Source organism: Nycticebus coucang, chromosome 7 (genome assembly GCF_027406575.1).
Source record: "Nycticebus coucang isolate mNycCou1 chromosome 7, mNycCou1.pri, whole genome shotgun sequence".
NCBI lineage: Eukaryota > Metazoa > Chordata > Mammalia > Primates > Lorisidae > Nycticebus > Nycticebus coucang.
This window is the reverse complement of record NC_069786.1, coordinates 71,014,337-71,027,549: the sequence shown is the minus strand read 5'-3', so window position 1 is coordinate 71,027,549 and position 13,213 is coordinate 71,014,337. Positions and strand designations below refer to the sequence as shown.

The following is a 13,213-nucleotide window of genomic DNA, read 5'->3' as shown; positions in this document are numbered from 1 at the left end:
TTATGTTTAATTTTTTAAACTTTTCATCTTAAATAATTTTATAATTACAATTAAGTTGCAAAAATAGTAAAAATGTTTCCATGTATGTTTCACCCAGTTTCCCCAAATGTTCACATTTACCTAACCTTAGGCAACTTACTGAAACCAGAAAATTAGCACTGATAAAATTCTGTTCAGGTTTTGACCTTATTGAGAGAAGCTTTGGGGTTTGAAGGAAGAGAACCAGGGAGTATTCTAGAAAACTGATCACTGGCCTTATGAGTGATTAAAACAGTGTACAGTTTAGAACATCATTTATTTTGGACTTCCAATGATGAAATGAAGTATATTCTACCTTCCTGATTTTCTTTTGTATATATTAATGGTAAAATTCCCAAAGATGCCTAACAGAAATCAATACAAGAGAGTCCTTATCTCAACAAATATTTAAACTGGGAGTTCTGCTGAACATTGTGGGAATTAAAGATTCCTATTCCACTTGTGTGCCATTACCGTGCTCATCTTTAGAGAGATCATCCCATTTAATCCTTACAACAATCCTATAAAGTAGCAAATGTTGTTATTCCTATTTTACTGGTATAAAAGTTGAGGCTTAGAGAACCAGTAAGGAAATAAGGTAGCTCCTGGGCCTAACTTCTTTGCTATACTGTGGTAAGTCCTATTTATATGTTTCCAAATCTGAAATAATGTATTTATATATGAAATCACTTGTCTTCATTTTATATAGAACATACATGTGCACATAACCATAGAAATAGTTTAAAAGAAAGGCAAATGTATAATAGGCCTTACAAAGATGAGTACATTGAGGGAAAAAAATTTGCCAATGGGAAGAATTTGCCCATGGTACTGAATGGCTTTCTCAGAAGGGTTATTTTATCTGTTCAAAGCATGTCAAGATACAAAAGGGCATAGGGGAAAGTTCAAGAGCAGGCAAAGGCTGGAGCCAGGGCCTCCTCAGCCTAGTACACCCATCCTGAAGTGCGTCTACTCTCACCTTTTCTGTTTATTCAAAGGGATACACAGCCTTTATATTTTAACAATATAGCTGTCCCCCCACCCTCAAGGCACATTTTCTAATATCTATGTCGCCTTGGCGTTGTCTTGGTGAGTGTTTACTTTTCTTTGGGGCATAGAAGTGAAGGTTCTCAGAGCTGGTCAGATTATCCCCAAACAGCAAGAGTTAGCTCTGGCAATGGAGCAGAGCCGCAGTTTCCTCCAGATGTTTACTGTTGAGCCTCCTGTGTTTAAGGATGTGGTGGCTGATGATAAATCCATCCCTACTAGCAGCAAAACCACCCCAGAATCCCAGCTGATTGGCGAAGGAGAACTGGCATCTTTCCACAGGAAGAGCAGCACGTTGTCCCACACGGTGGATGAGGAATCAGATGCGTGTGGACCTTGGGCCTCTGTGGGTTCCGCTCCAATTTTAAATCCATTTAAAAAATAAATTTGAATTTAAGATAGCTCAGAGCTGGACTCTGAAGGAATGGATGGGAAAAGGCGGTCACTCCGGGTGAGGGAGAGGGTGACCCCAGCAACCGCGAGAAGCTGGAGAGAACGCAAGGCTTGGGGGGGAAAGCCTCCGGTTCGGCACCCTTTCCACTTTCCGATCCTCTGCAAACGCTTGTCCTGGGCCCCCTGGCCTTGTCCCCTTACCGAGCAGGGAAGGGACCGAGGAGAACGTGAACTCCGGCCTCTGTCCCATCCCATCTCCGCCGCAGGCCCGGGGTTGTGGGCACGGAGCCCGCGACCGGCGGGGAGGGCGCGGCGCAGGGAGGGCGGGCGAAGGGCCGGCGGCGGCCTCGCGGCGCGTCCACATGTGGCCGGGCCGCAGGGCGGGGGGGCCGGGGAGCCGAGGGGGAGGGTTTACTCTCGGCTAAGTTCCCGGATGGTTGCAGCCTCCCGGCTCTGAGCGCTTTTCCTGGCTGCCCGGCTCAGCACTTCGGACCCAGGGAGAAGTTTCCCAGAAAAAATGCCCAGCGCGCCGCGGGGCCGTGGAGCCTCCCGGAGCCGTTGCGCGGTAAGAGACACGTTTCCGCCGCCGCCTCGGGCGCGATCGGGTTCCGGGGTCTCCGGGACCACGGGAGGGACTGCGCTCGACGGCGGGGCTCAAGAGCACCGCTTGGCACGCGGGACGCGGGCGGGGCAGCCGGGGACGTCGAGGCCACCTCCCCGGGGAGCCGTGGCGCGGGCGCGCGGCTGGGTGGGGCGCGATTCCCGGCCCCGCAGCCGCGGGTCCTGCCCGGCCGGTGGCCCGGGGGGAAGGGCCGCGACGGCCCGGGCTCCGGCGTTCCAGGCTGGGCGCTCCGTAGGGCGCCGCCACTCCGGCCGCCCTGGGTAGCTCCGGCCCCGCTCTCGCCGCGGTCGCGGGAGCTGGAGCTTCACGGCAGTGCCCTGGGGCCGCATCTGCACCTTCCGCGCGGGCGGAGGGGACTTTTGGGCACCCCAGGGACCAGCTCTCCGCCCCGGCACCTCCTCGCGTGCCTCGCTGTGGGAACCGTGCCCCTCCCGCAACTGGCTTCCCAAACTATCCCCCTTCCCGGTGCTTCCAGATCTCTGCTGGCTCGCCGGTCCGCGGAGACGCGCTGGTTAGATGGCTGCGTTAACCGTGGGGATACTTCCAGCCGCCGCCAGTGCTTTCCTCGGGCGGGGGGAGGTGGGGAGCTTTTTCCATCTCCCCGATAGCTGCGCTTCAGTCTCGCTGCCTCTACTTTCTTCTGTTGGCGTACTTTTCTTTTAAAGAAAACTGTTGAAGAGCGTTGCGACTGTGAGGGAAACCAGCTGACCCAGTAGGAGAGATCCAAGCCCTTAACTGGTGGCAGGATAGACTTTTGAGCTCTGTGAGATTAACAAAGGGTGTGTCTATGTCAGGAACCGAGCCTGGCTCAATCTTCTGGAATATTGAGTGGAATAGCCCTTCCCGGGATACCTGGGGTTATCTGAGCTCCCTGGGAAGCCTCATCAAGGTGTCAGCAGTGACTTAGTGGACTTGGTCCCTTTTTTGGAAAGCATGTAGCATTTGGGCCCCTAGATCGTCACTGGACACCCGCCTCCCGCCCTCCCATCCTCAGACTGCAGGCGGCGGCGGCTGCAGAGCCAGTGAACCGACTCTACCCAGGGTGGGTTTTCTTTTCCCACTTTCCCGAAGCAATTTCAAAACAATAGTGTAGCTTCATTTTGAGTTGTTGGTAGATTTTTTTTTCAAACTCAAAAACGTCTATTTCTGTAATGGACAGAATAACTCCAAGACATTTTCTATTTCAGTTTGTAAATTAACTTTTAACTTCTTGAGCTGAGAAAACCTAGATAAGCTCCTGTGTCTCAGCACTCTGCGTCTTAATCCCTCGTACCGTGCTGTCAGTGCTGCCCCCTCCTGTCCCTGTGTGTTTGCCTGCCCGTCCTCACAAGGTTCAGTTTCCCAGGGACCTGGGGCTGTTACATTCTCCACATCCCCAGCTACCTGGGAGGACTGGTTACCTGTTGAATGCAAGTGGGCAGACTAGACTGCAGATGTCATTAAAACAGTTAAATAGCATCATCTTCCTCCTGAAAACCTATCCAACTCCTGCCATAATTTTGGCCCCTGAAAACACATGACCTTTTTTTAGGTTGTGTGACTAGAGCTAAGAGGTTAAGCAAGATAAGATCACATTCTGGGACATTTAGAGAGGAGGCTATTTCCAGCTCCTTCTCATTCATGCCTCCCCTCATTTGTTCTTTTTACAAATGAAGTGTCTACTGTGTGTTCAGCCACTTTCTGGAGCCCTTAGAGGTAACATGCAACCTGAGATGCACATACCTCTTTCCAGAGATGGGGTTGATAACCTTTGCTCTTTGTCCATTACAGGGTGTGAGACTCAAGTGAGATAAAAGGGTGTGAAGCAGCAAAAGCATCATGACACGGTCACCCAGATAGCCTGGGCTGTGTAGCACCAAGACAGAAAAGTGGTAATGAAGAGAAAAGCAGTGGAGAAGAGAGAGTGGTTTGCCCTGGGAGCTCTAGCTAGGCATGAGCCCTTTTTTGTGGTCAGTATTCATTACTGGGTCTGAGTCACTGTCTTCCGTATTACAAGGTGTTCCTAAGTATGGTTGTAATTTTAGAAACATATGTGGTTTCCAACATATACCAGGAGAATAAAATGAAACAAAAGTGCCTTTTATTTGTTGCTTTAACCCTTCAGTTTTAAGCATCTTGTATTTGGAATTCTGCTTTCTAGAGCCGTGGTCTTCCTGAAGCCTTCCTTTCGATGTGGTCCACAGAGTTCCTGATGATTTCCACACAGAGCTCTCTCTGCTGCTGTTTCCTAGCAATCCACAGTTATGCCCTGGTTCTTGAAGGGTTGATAGGCTTATTTATGCCTTGTGACTAGCCAGGACCCACGTATTGATTCAGTTGAAACCAAGCCATAGAGCACGCCAGGTCCCTGCTGGAGGACCTAGTGAGGCTCTGTGCTATGGGTAAAAAGGGAGACAGAGCCCAGAAAGACAGAGCCCAAAGCCCCAGAGCGCTTACCTCCTGGTAGGGAGGAGATATGGTTTCAAACACCAGGAATGCAAGGCAGAATGTTATAAATAAGGTGGGAAAGGTACAGAGCAAATTCAGGGAGTTTAGCAGAGAGGGAAATTTCTTCTAACTGGAGGAAGACAGTTTTTCATTTGTCCATTTAACAAATATTTATTAAGTGCATACTGTAAGCCCAGACATAGGAGGATTAACAGGTACATTCGTATTGTGTTTTATGGTCACTGCTCCAACTGAGGGACAGTTCAGGTTTCATCTCCTGTGACAAATGAGTACTTCCTCACTCCGCCCCATCGTATTGCCCAGCCCTAACATTTGTCACTTATGCCTCATGCTGTAGGTATCATGGTCAGGTCAAAATAATTTAACTATGTTTTACTATGTCTCTCAGCAAAGCCCCCAGAGTATATATTTTTTTTTTGTGTGTGGAGACAGAGTCTCACTTTATTGCCCTTGGTAGAGTGCCGTGACACCACACAGCTCACAGCAACCTCCAACTTCTGGGCTTAGGCGATTCTCTTGCCTCAGCCTCTCGAGTAGCTGGGACTACAGGGGCCCGCCACAATGCCTAGCTATTTTTTTGTTGCAGTTTGGCCGGGGCTGGGTTTGAACCCACCACCCTCGGTATATGGGGCCAGTGCCCTACCCACTCAACCACAGGTGCCACGCCCCCCAGAGTACTTTTGTTTGGTTTAGTGCTATTTTGCTTAACATGCTTCAATATTGAAGGATGCTGGTCCTTAGCCATGGGTATGACTAGAAGCTTATAAAGCAGTGGTTCTCAACCTTCCTAATGCCAAAATGTATTTTCATTGTTAAAAAGGGGTCGTGACCCACAGGTTGAGAACCGCTGTAAAGGCTTGATTCTGTAAGTCTAAAGGGAAGCCCAGGAATCTTTTTTGAAAGCCCCCCAGGTGATAACCAATACTGACCAGCTGGCCGAGTGCAGCCTCCCACTGGTTAAGAAAGTTAGAAGCATGGCCAGGAAGTAAGACAGGTCTTGCTTCCAGGGTCAACACTGTCTCTTACAAGTTCATTGCTTTTTTACCTGTAAAATGAGAGTAACAATCCCTGCGTTAAAGGGTTGTTGTAGGGGCAGGTGAAGTCAGATGTGTGGCTCCCTTCGCAGGATGTCTAGGACTGCGCTGCTTCCTGGTATCTGTAGGTTATTATTAGCATTAGCAATGTTAGCCTGCACAAAATGCTGTTATTATTCCTCTCTCCATGTGTAAGTTCAAAAGAGCCTAAACATAGGAACTGCCTTTTTTTTTTTTTTAGACATGGTCTTTTTCTGTCTCTGGGGCTGGAGTGCGGTGGCCTCATCATGGGTCACTGCAAACTCAAACTCTTGGCCTCAAGTGATCCTCCTACCCTGGCCTTCCAATGAACTGATTTTTATATAATTTTTTTTCTTGAGATAGGATCCCATTCTTTTCCTGGACTAGAGTGCAGTGGCATCATCATAGCTCTCAGTAACCTCAGATTCCTGTGCTCAAGTGATCCTCCTGCCTTGGCCTCCCAAGTAACTGGCACTATAGGCACATAGTGCCTTGCTGTAGTGCCAGGGTAGTGTCAAACTCCTGGCTTCAAGTGATCCTTCCACCTCAGCCTCCCAAAGTGCTAGGATTACAGTGTGAACCACCACGCCTGGCCTCTATAAATTAATATGTAATAATCCCTTGGCTGTCTGTTGTTTATTGAGTGTTTCACATCAATCATGTCTTCTATTCTCTTAACAGCTCTGAAAAAGAAATCTCACTGAGAAGAATCTTAGTACTGAGGGTCTACTAGTCTGCAGTATCTATTTATCCAGTAAAATGTGTGCTGAGGTTATGAGGACAGATAAAGGGAGAAGCAAAGCTGTATTACTTTCCTGGCCCTTTGATACCAGGAAATAGCAGGTTCATCTGTTGTGGCAGTCACATGGTGCCCCTCATCGCTGTGGAGGTAGTCTCTGGAATAGACCACCTGCCCCAGGCCAAGCTGCTTTGGTCACTGGTGTAGGGTGTACCACTGGGGGTACCACTGCTTCTTGTGGCCAAGGCTCAGGGAACTTTGAGTACTGGGAAATATGCTCAGCATTGCAGAGCCTGTAGAATGATTACAAATACTTGTTAAGATGTCAAAAATAATAGACTTTGCTAACATGCAAAGAAGAATGTAGGCTGGGTGAGGTGTCTCATGCCTATAATCCTAGGACATTGAGAAGCCAAGGCAGGAGGCTGTCTGGAGCTCAAGAGTTCGAGACTAGCCTGAGCAAGAGCAAGTCCTGGTCTCTACTAAAAATAGAGAAACAAGCTAGGTGTGGTGGTGTGCATGCCTGTGGTCTCAGCTGCTTGGGAAGCTAAAGCTGGAGGATTGTCTGAGTTTGAGGAGTTTGAGGTTGCAGTGAGCTATGATGATACCTCTGCATGGTAGCCAGGGTGATACAGTGAGACTGTCTCAGAAAAAAGAAGAATGTAGCTAAAATTCACAGGAGATACAATTACCTACAATTTTTGTTAGCTTTGATAAAAATAGTTCACATCATAAAACTATGTTGCTATTAACATTTTGCATTGCTTACTATGAATATGTCTTCTCTCTTCTAATAAGCCATTTTCCAGTATAACTGAATTTCTTCTTTTAATTTCCTTTTATCTCTCAATTATGTTAATTTAAATGAATGAAATTCTTCAAAGCTTGCTATGATCTGGCCTAAGCTTTTAAAAATCTCTCTTTCCTTTCTTCTTACCTTCTATTCTTCTTCCCTTCCCTCCCTCTCTCCCTCTTTTCCTTCCTTCCTTTTTTTAATTTTCTTTTGAAGACAGTCTCACTCTGTCACCAGGGCTAGAATGCCTTAGCATCAGCCTAGCTCACAGCAACCTTAAGTTTCTGGGTTTGAGCCATCCTCCTCAGCTACTCAGGAGGCTCACGCCCAGAGCCTCCTGAGTAGCTGAGACTATAGGTGCCCATCACAATGCCTGCTATTTTTTTTCTATTTTTAGTAGAGACAAGGTCTCATTCTTGCTTGGGTTGGTCTTGAGCTCAAGCAATGCACCTGCCTTGGCCTTCCAGAGTGCTAGGATTACAGGTGTGAGCCACTCACCTGGCCTATAGTTTTTTATATCTTCCAAATTGAAAAATAACAATGCTTCTAGTAATAAAGGAATAAGATTTTGTGTTCTTGGTGGGGGGGAATGGGAATTATTATTGTAGAAACTAAGATGTGGTATTTCCCAGTCTAATACCTGTATCTGGTTCACTTCCACATAAATGACAATAGGGACTCTTCTGCCCATGGGTTTTGTACCCTTTACTCTGGCTGAGAAGAGATGCATAGTCTGAGCATAACTGAAGGATGCCAGCTTCCCCCAGACCACGCAGACTCCTTTGTATTAGGGGAAAAAACAGTTCCCTCAGACAAGGGGTGTTTGCAGCAAGAAGGAAATGGTCAATAAAATGAAAAATTCAGAGCCAAGTAGTTTTCTGGGCCAGTGTTAGCAATTACAATTTAAAGTAAAGCCTTGTTCTTATATATGTTAAATTTTTCTTACGTAGGCAATACATGCTTCCTTTAAATATACGTCTATGTATGTTTACATTTAGTATACACCTTTTCTCATTTGTAACAGCTAAACACAGTTTGATTACATTTCTCCTGTTCTCTCTCCTCCACCCACCCCATCTACTCATACTTTTTTTGTTTGTTTGTTTTTTGAGACAGAGTGTCAGTATGTCACCCTCGGAAGCGTGCCATGGTGTCACAGCTCATAGCAACCTCAAACTCTTGGCAAGTCCACTCTTGGTGGACTACAGGCACCCGCCACAATGTCCGACTATTTTGGTGCAGTTGTCATTGTTGTTTAGCAGGCCTGGACCAGGCTCAAACCCACCAGCCTTGGTCTATGTGGCCAGCGCCCTACTCACTGAGCTACGGGCACCGAACCTACTCTTATGTTTGAGAGTGTGTTACATGGGTCCTGTTTGCATTTTGCTTGCTTTACTTTTTAGCATTTCTTGGACATACTGCTGCCATGTTGTTTTTAACAGCTGCGTAGTGTTCTGCTGCAGGATGTATTGAACAGGTCCACTGTTGATTGTGCACAGTCACCCGCATCAGCATTTACACTGCCGGTTCCGTGACCATCAGCTCACCTGTAACTCTTGCTAATGATGCCCAAGCAACCAACAAATTCACTGACAAATACCTATGATCACTTAGGTATGCAGAGGACATAGGCAGTTGGTTGAATTTCTTGTTTTGCAGCCTCTTGTGTGTCACCCCAGCCCATATCTGAAACAAGCAGCTTTTATAGATGTATGCGAGAGATTGTGTATACTGACTGAAGAATTAAGGCCTGGAAGGGCCCAAGAGAGAAATCTGAGCGTCTCTTGGAGCATGCAGTGTTGAACTATTGAGTGTGCTGTCACCTCAGGTTCAGGAAACCCTGACACTCCTCCTCCCCATCCTTGCTGCAGAATAGGTTTTGAAAGTAGAGCCCTTCAGACTTTGAAGAAGATCTTGAGCAAACATGTACTCTAGCTATTTATTTTCTAAGAATGTAAACAGTGAGATCAGTGTCTTAACCACAATAGTCTTGTGTTATGAGGATGGAGAATTAAATACTGGAGACAGATCGGCCCTGAGATATATGAGAATAAAAATGGACTTCCCTTAACCAGGCCTATTAAATTAAATAGCACATATGTGTGTGCACCACTGGGAATGCCAATGTGGGGCTTCCACGAAGGACCACAGTGATGGGGACAGAGGAGAGGTCAGGGAGGAGCAGACAAAAGGCCGAGCCAGTTTTCTTTCCCAGGTATCAGGAGGCCCTGAAGGCTGAGGGCCACTAAGACAGGTTTTCAGATGGTACAGAAACTTGTGATTAGAGTTTTGAGGGCCTAGGAAAAACTCAAAGTGGTTGAAGGCCTTTTAAAACCTTTTTATTTTTTGTTTTTTTTAAAGTAAATTTATTTGAGGTTAATGTGAGGGTACAAACAACCAAGTCAAAAAACTGATTTTGTTAGGTAGAGTCCCTTTTGCAGTTATGTCTCACACACTCAAAAAACCTTTTTAAAATGTAGTAAAGCAGTTTAGTTTAAGCAGGGCTTATTCTTATCTATTAGAGTCAGAGTTTGATTGTCATCCATGGTTTAAGAATGAACCCAGAGTTTCAGTTTAAGTAATCTCAGGTTTTGTGAGTAAAATTTCACACTGTTCTTTTCCCTAGCTTTACCACTGCTAACGTCTCTTTGCTGTTTATTTTTGTTTTTTATAGAAAGAGGGTCTCAAAAAAAAAAAAAATTAAAAAAAAAAAAAAGGGCAGCGCCTGTGGCTCAGTGAGTAGGGCACCGGTCTCATATGCCAGAGGTGGCGGGTTCAAACCCAGCCCTGGCCAAAAACCACACAAAAAAAAAAAAAGAAAGAAAGAGGGTCTCACTCTGTTGCCCAGGCTGGAACCACCTCAGCCTCCTAAGTAGCTGGGACTATAGGTCATGCCCCCACATCCAGCTAATTTTTTTCCTTTTTTTTTTTTGAGACAGAGCCTCAAGCTGTTGCCCTGGGTACAGTGCCGTGGCATCACAGCTCACAGCAACCTCCAACTCCTGGACTCAAGTGATTCTCCTGCCTCCGCCTCCCAAGTAGCTGGGACTACAGGCGCCCACCACAATGCCCAGCTATATTTTGGTTGCAGCCGACATTGTTGTTTGGCAGATCCGGGCTGGATTCAAACCTGCCAGCTCAGGTGTATGTGGCTGGCACCTTAGCCACTTGAGCCACAGGCGCTGAGCCTTTCCTTTTTTTTTTTTTTTTGTAGAGACGATCTTGCTATGTTGCTCAGATTGGTTTTGAGCTCCTGTCCTCAAGTGATCTTCCTGGTTTAGCCTCCAGGAGTACAGATGCGAGCCATTGCAACCAGATATACCTTTTCTTTTTTTTTTTTGTTTTTTTGAGACAGAGTCTCACTATGTCACCCTTGTTAGAGTGCCTGGTGTTGCAGCTCACAGCAATCTCAAACTCTTGGGCTTAAGTGATTCTCTTGCCTCAGCCTCCCAAATAGCGGGGACTATAGGCATCTACCACAATGCCCAGCTATTTATTTGTTGCAGTTGTCATTGTTGTTTAGCTGGCCCAAGCCAGGTTCAAACCTACCAGTGAAACGGGCGCTGAGCCTTTGTTTTTTTTTTTTAAGGCTCACATTTTGTTTGAGAAAAATCTAAAAATTAAACTATTGCTTTAAACCAGGCGTCCTTAAACTTTTTAAACAGGGGGCCAATTCACTGTCCCTTAGACCGTTGGAGGGCAGGGCTATCATTTAAAAAAAAAAACAACTATGAACACATTCCTATGCACACTGCACATATCTTGTTTTGAAGTAAAAAAGCAAAGCAGGAACAAATACAATCACACCACCTCATGTGGCCCGTGGGTCGCAGTTTGAGGACCCCTGCTTTAAACTATTGTTAAAATTAGGGCTTTGAGTAATATTTTATAAGATTTCAGAGCTAGAACCTCATTATTTAGACATAATGCTTCCTTCATTTTCCCAGACAGAGTTTTGCTCTGTGTCTCCTGGGCTAAAGTGCCATGGCTTCAGTCTAGTTCACAGCAACCTCAAACTCCTGGGCTAAGTAATCCCACCACAGCCTCCTCAGTAGCTGGTTATCTATTGCTGTACCTGGATAATTTATCTACTTTTAGGAGAGATGGGATCTCACTTTGCTCAGGCTGGTCTTGAACTCATGACCTCAAGTGATTGTCTTCCCTTGATGCCCCAGACTGCTAGGATTAGAGGTGTGAGCTGCCGAACCTGGTCAATTTCTCCTTTTTTTAACCATCTCTTTTTGGTGAGGAAATGGGAGACGTGGAAGAGACAAGCATCTCATTTTGTTAGACAACGGTGAGGGTGGAATTATGGCATTATTTTAACCATAAAATTCTTCTCTGTGCAGAATTCATATATACATGATCTCTACTTTGCTATAGTAAAACATGCTGTAAATAGTCTAGATACAGAAACAACCTAAGTACCTATCAACAGATGAATGGATAAAGAAAATGTGACATATGCTGAGTGGAATACTATTTAGCCATAAAAAGACTGTAAGTCTGTCATTTGCAGTGACGTGTATGAACTTGGAGGACATTGTGTTAAGTGAAAGAAACCAAGCACAGAAAGGTAAATACCACACGTTCTCACTCATATGTGGAAACTAAAAATGTTGATGTCATGGAAGTAGAGAGTAAGAATAATGGTTACTAGAGGTTGAGAAGGGCGGGGTGGGGAGTGATAGCCAAAGGTTGGTTAATGGATACAGATATTGAAATATCATATTATGGTCAGGTGTGGTTGCTCACACCTGTAAACCTAGAACTCTGAGAGGCCAAGGTGGGTGGATCTCTTGAGCTTAGGAATTCCAGACCATCCTGAACAAGAGCAAGACTCTGTCTCTACTAAAAAGTATAGAAAAATTAGCTGGGAATTGTGACAGGTGCCTATTGTCCCAGATACTCAGGAGGCTAAGGCAGGAAGATCACTTAAACACAGCAGTTTCAGGCTGTTGTAAGGTAGGCTGATGCCACTCAAACCTGGGCAACAGAGCGAGACTCTATCTCAGAAAAAAGGAAAAAAAATGCCCCATGTATCTTCAAACTTGAAATATTTCTGTACAGAGACCATATAGTTGCTTAATAAATATTATAAATGTTCAAAAAAAATATTACAGCAATGATGACTAAAATAAACTCAAATAGTATGTATGTTCAGATAAATTAAATAAATGCAGTTCATATGAAAAATAAATAAATAAATAAGACCTAGAAAAAAAGAAATATTACATTATGCCCCATAAATATGTACTGTTATTATGTGTCAATTAATAAGAACAAAACCCCCAAAAGAAAAGAGGTAACGTCTCTGCTCTACCTCTCCCTTTCCAGCCTCCCTCCACCCCTTTCTCTTCCTACACAGAGAAACCAACCAAACAAAATCAAGTTGTGTCTTGGACTTTGGAAAAGGTTTTTGTTAACCAGTAGGCCAAGCCCTCATCACTTGTTTTGTTTTGTTTTTTTTTTTTTTTTTGTAGAGACAGAGTCTCATTTTACCGCCTTCGGTAGAGTGCCATGATGTCACAGGACTCACAGCAACCTCTAGCTCTTGGGTTTCAGTGATTCTCCTGCCTCAGCCTCCCGAGCAGCTGGGACTACAGGCGCCCGCCACAACGCCCGGCTATTTTTTGGTTGCAGTTCAGCCGGGGCTGGGTTTGAACCCGCCACCCTTGGTATGTGGGGCCAGCGCCCTACTCACTGAGCCACAGGCGCCACCCCCTCATCACTTGTAATTCATACTCTTTGTCTCTTTATTTTTGCTGAAAATATGACTTAATCCCCTTTTAAAAATTATGTTATGCTTTTTAATTTGTTTAGATTAAAAGGCATTATGAATTTCCATTAAGGGTGACAGAAAAGACAGACGTATATAAAGATAAGTTAACAATTTTTCTCCTATCTTCCTCAAATTTTATCCTCTTGAGGTGATCATTATTTTCATTTCCTCAAGTTTCTCCTTGTTTACATCACTATCTATAAATATATATAGCATTTTTATTAAAAACAGAATCATACTATACACATTAGGTTACATTTTTGAAATACATCAAAAAATAAAGCATCATAGACGTTCTCTCCAGATTAAAAAACTC

The 13,213-nt window shown here is 45.1% G+C and overlaps 1 protein-coding gene across 2 annotated transcripts in view; it reads left to right on the top strand.

Annotated features, from left to right (window-relative positions):
- Positions 1-427: 427 nt before the first annotated feature.
- The window catches only part of WIPF1 (WAS/WASL interacting protein family member 1), a 137,744-nt gene continuing 124,958 nt past the window's right edge, over positions 428-13,213 (top strand). For both annotated transcript variants that reach the window (XM_053597646.1, XM_053597645.1), the window contains exon 1: positions 428-2,023. The gene's annotated coding sequence lies outside the window, so the exon portion shown is untranslated. The remainder of the gene's footprint in view (positions 2,024-13,213) is intronic.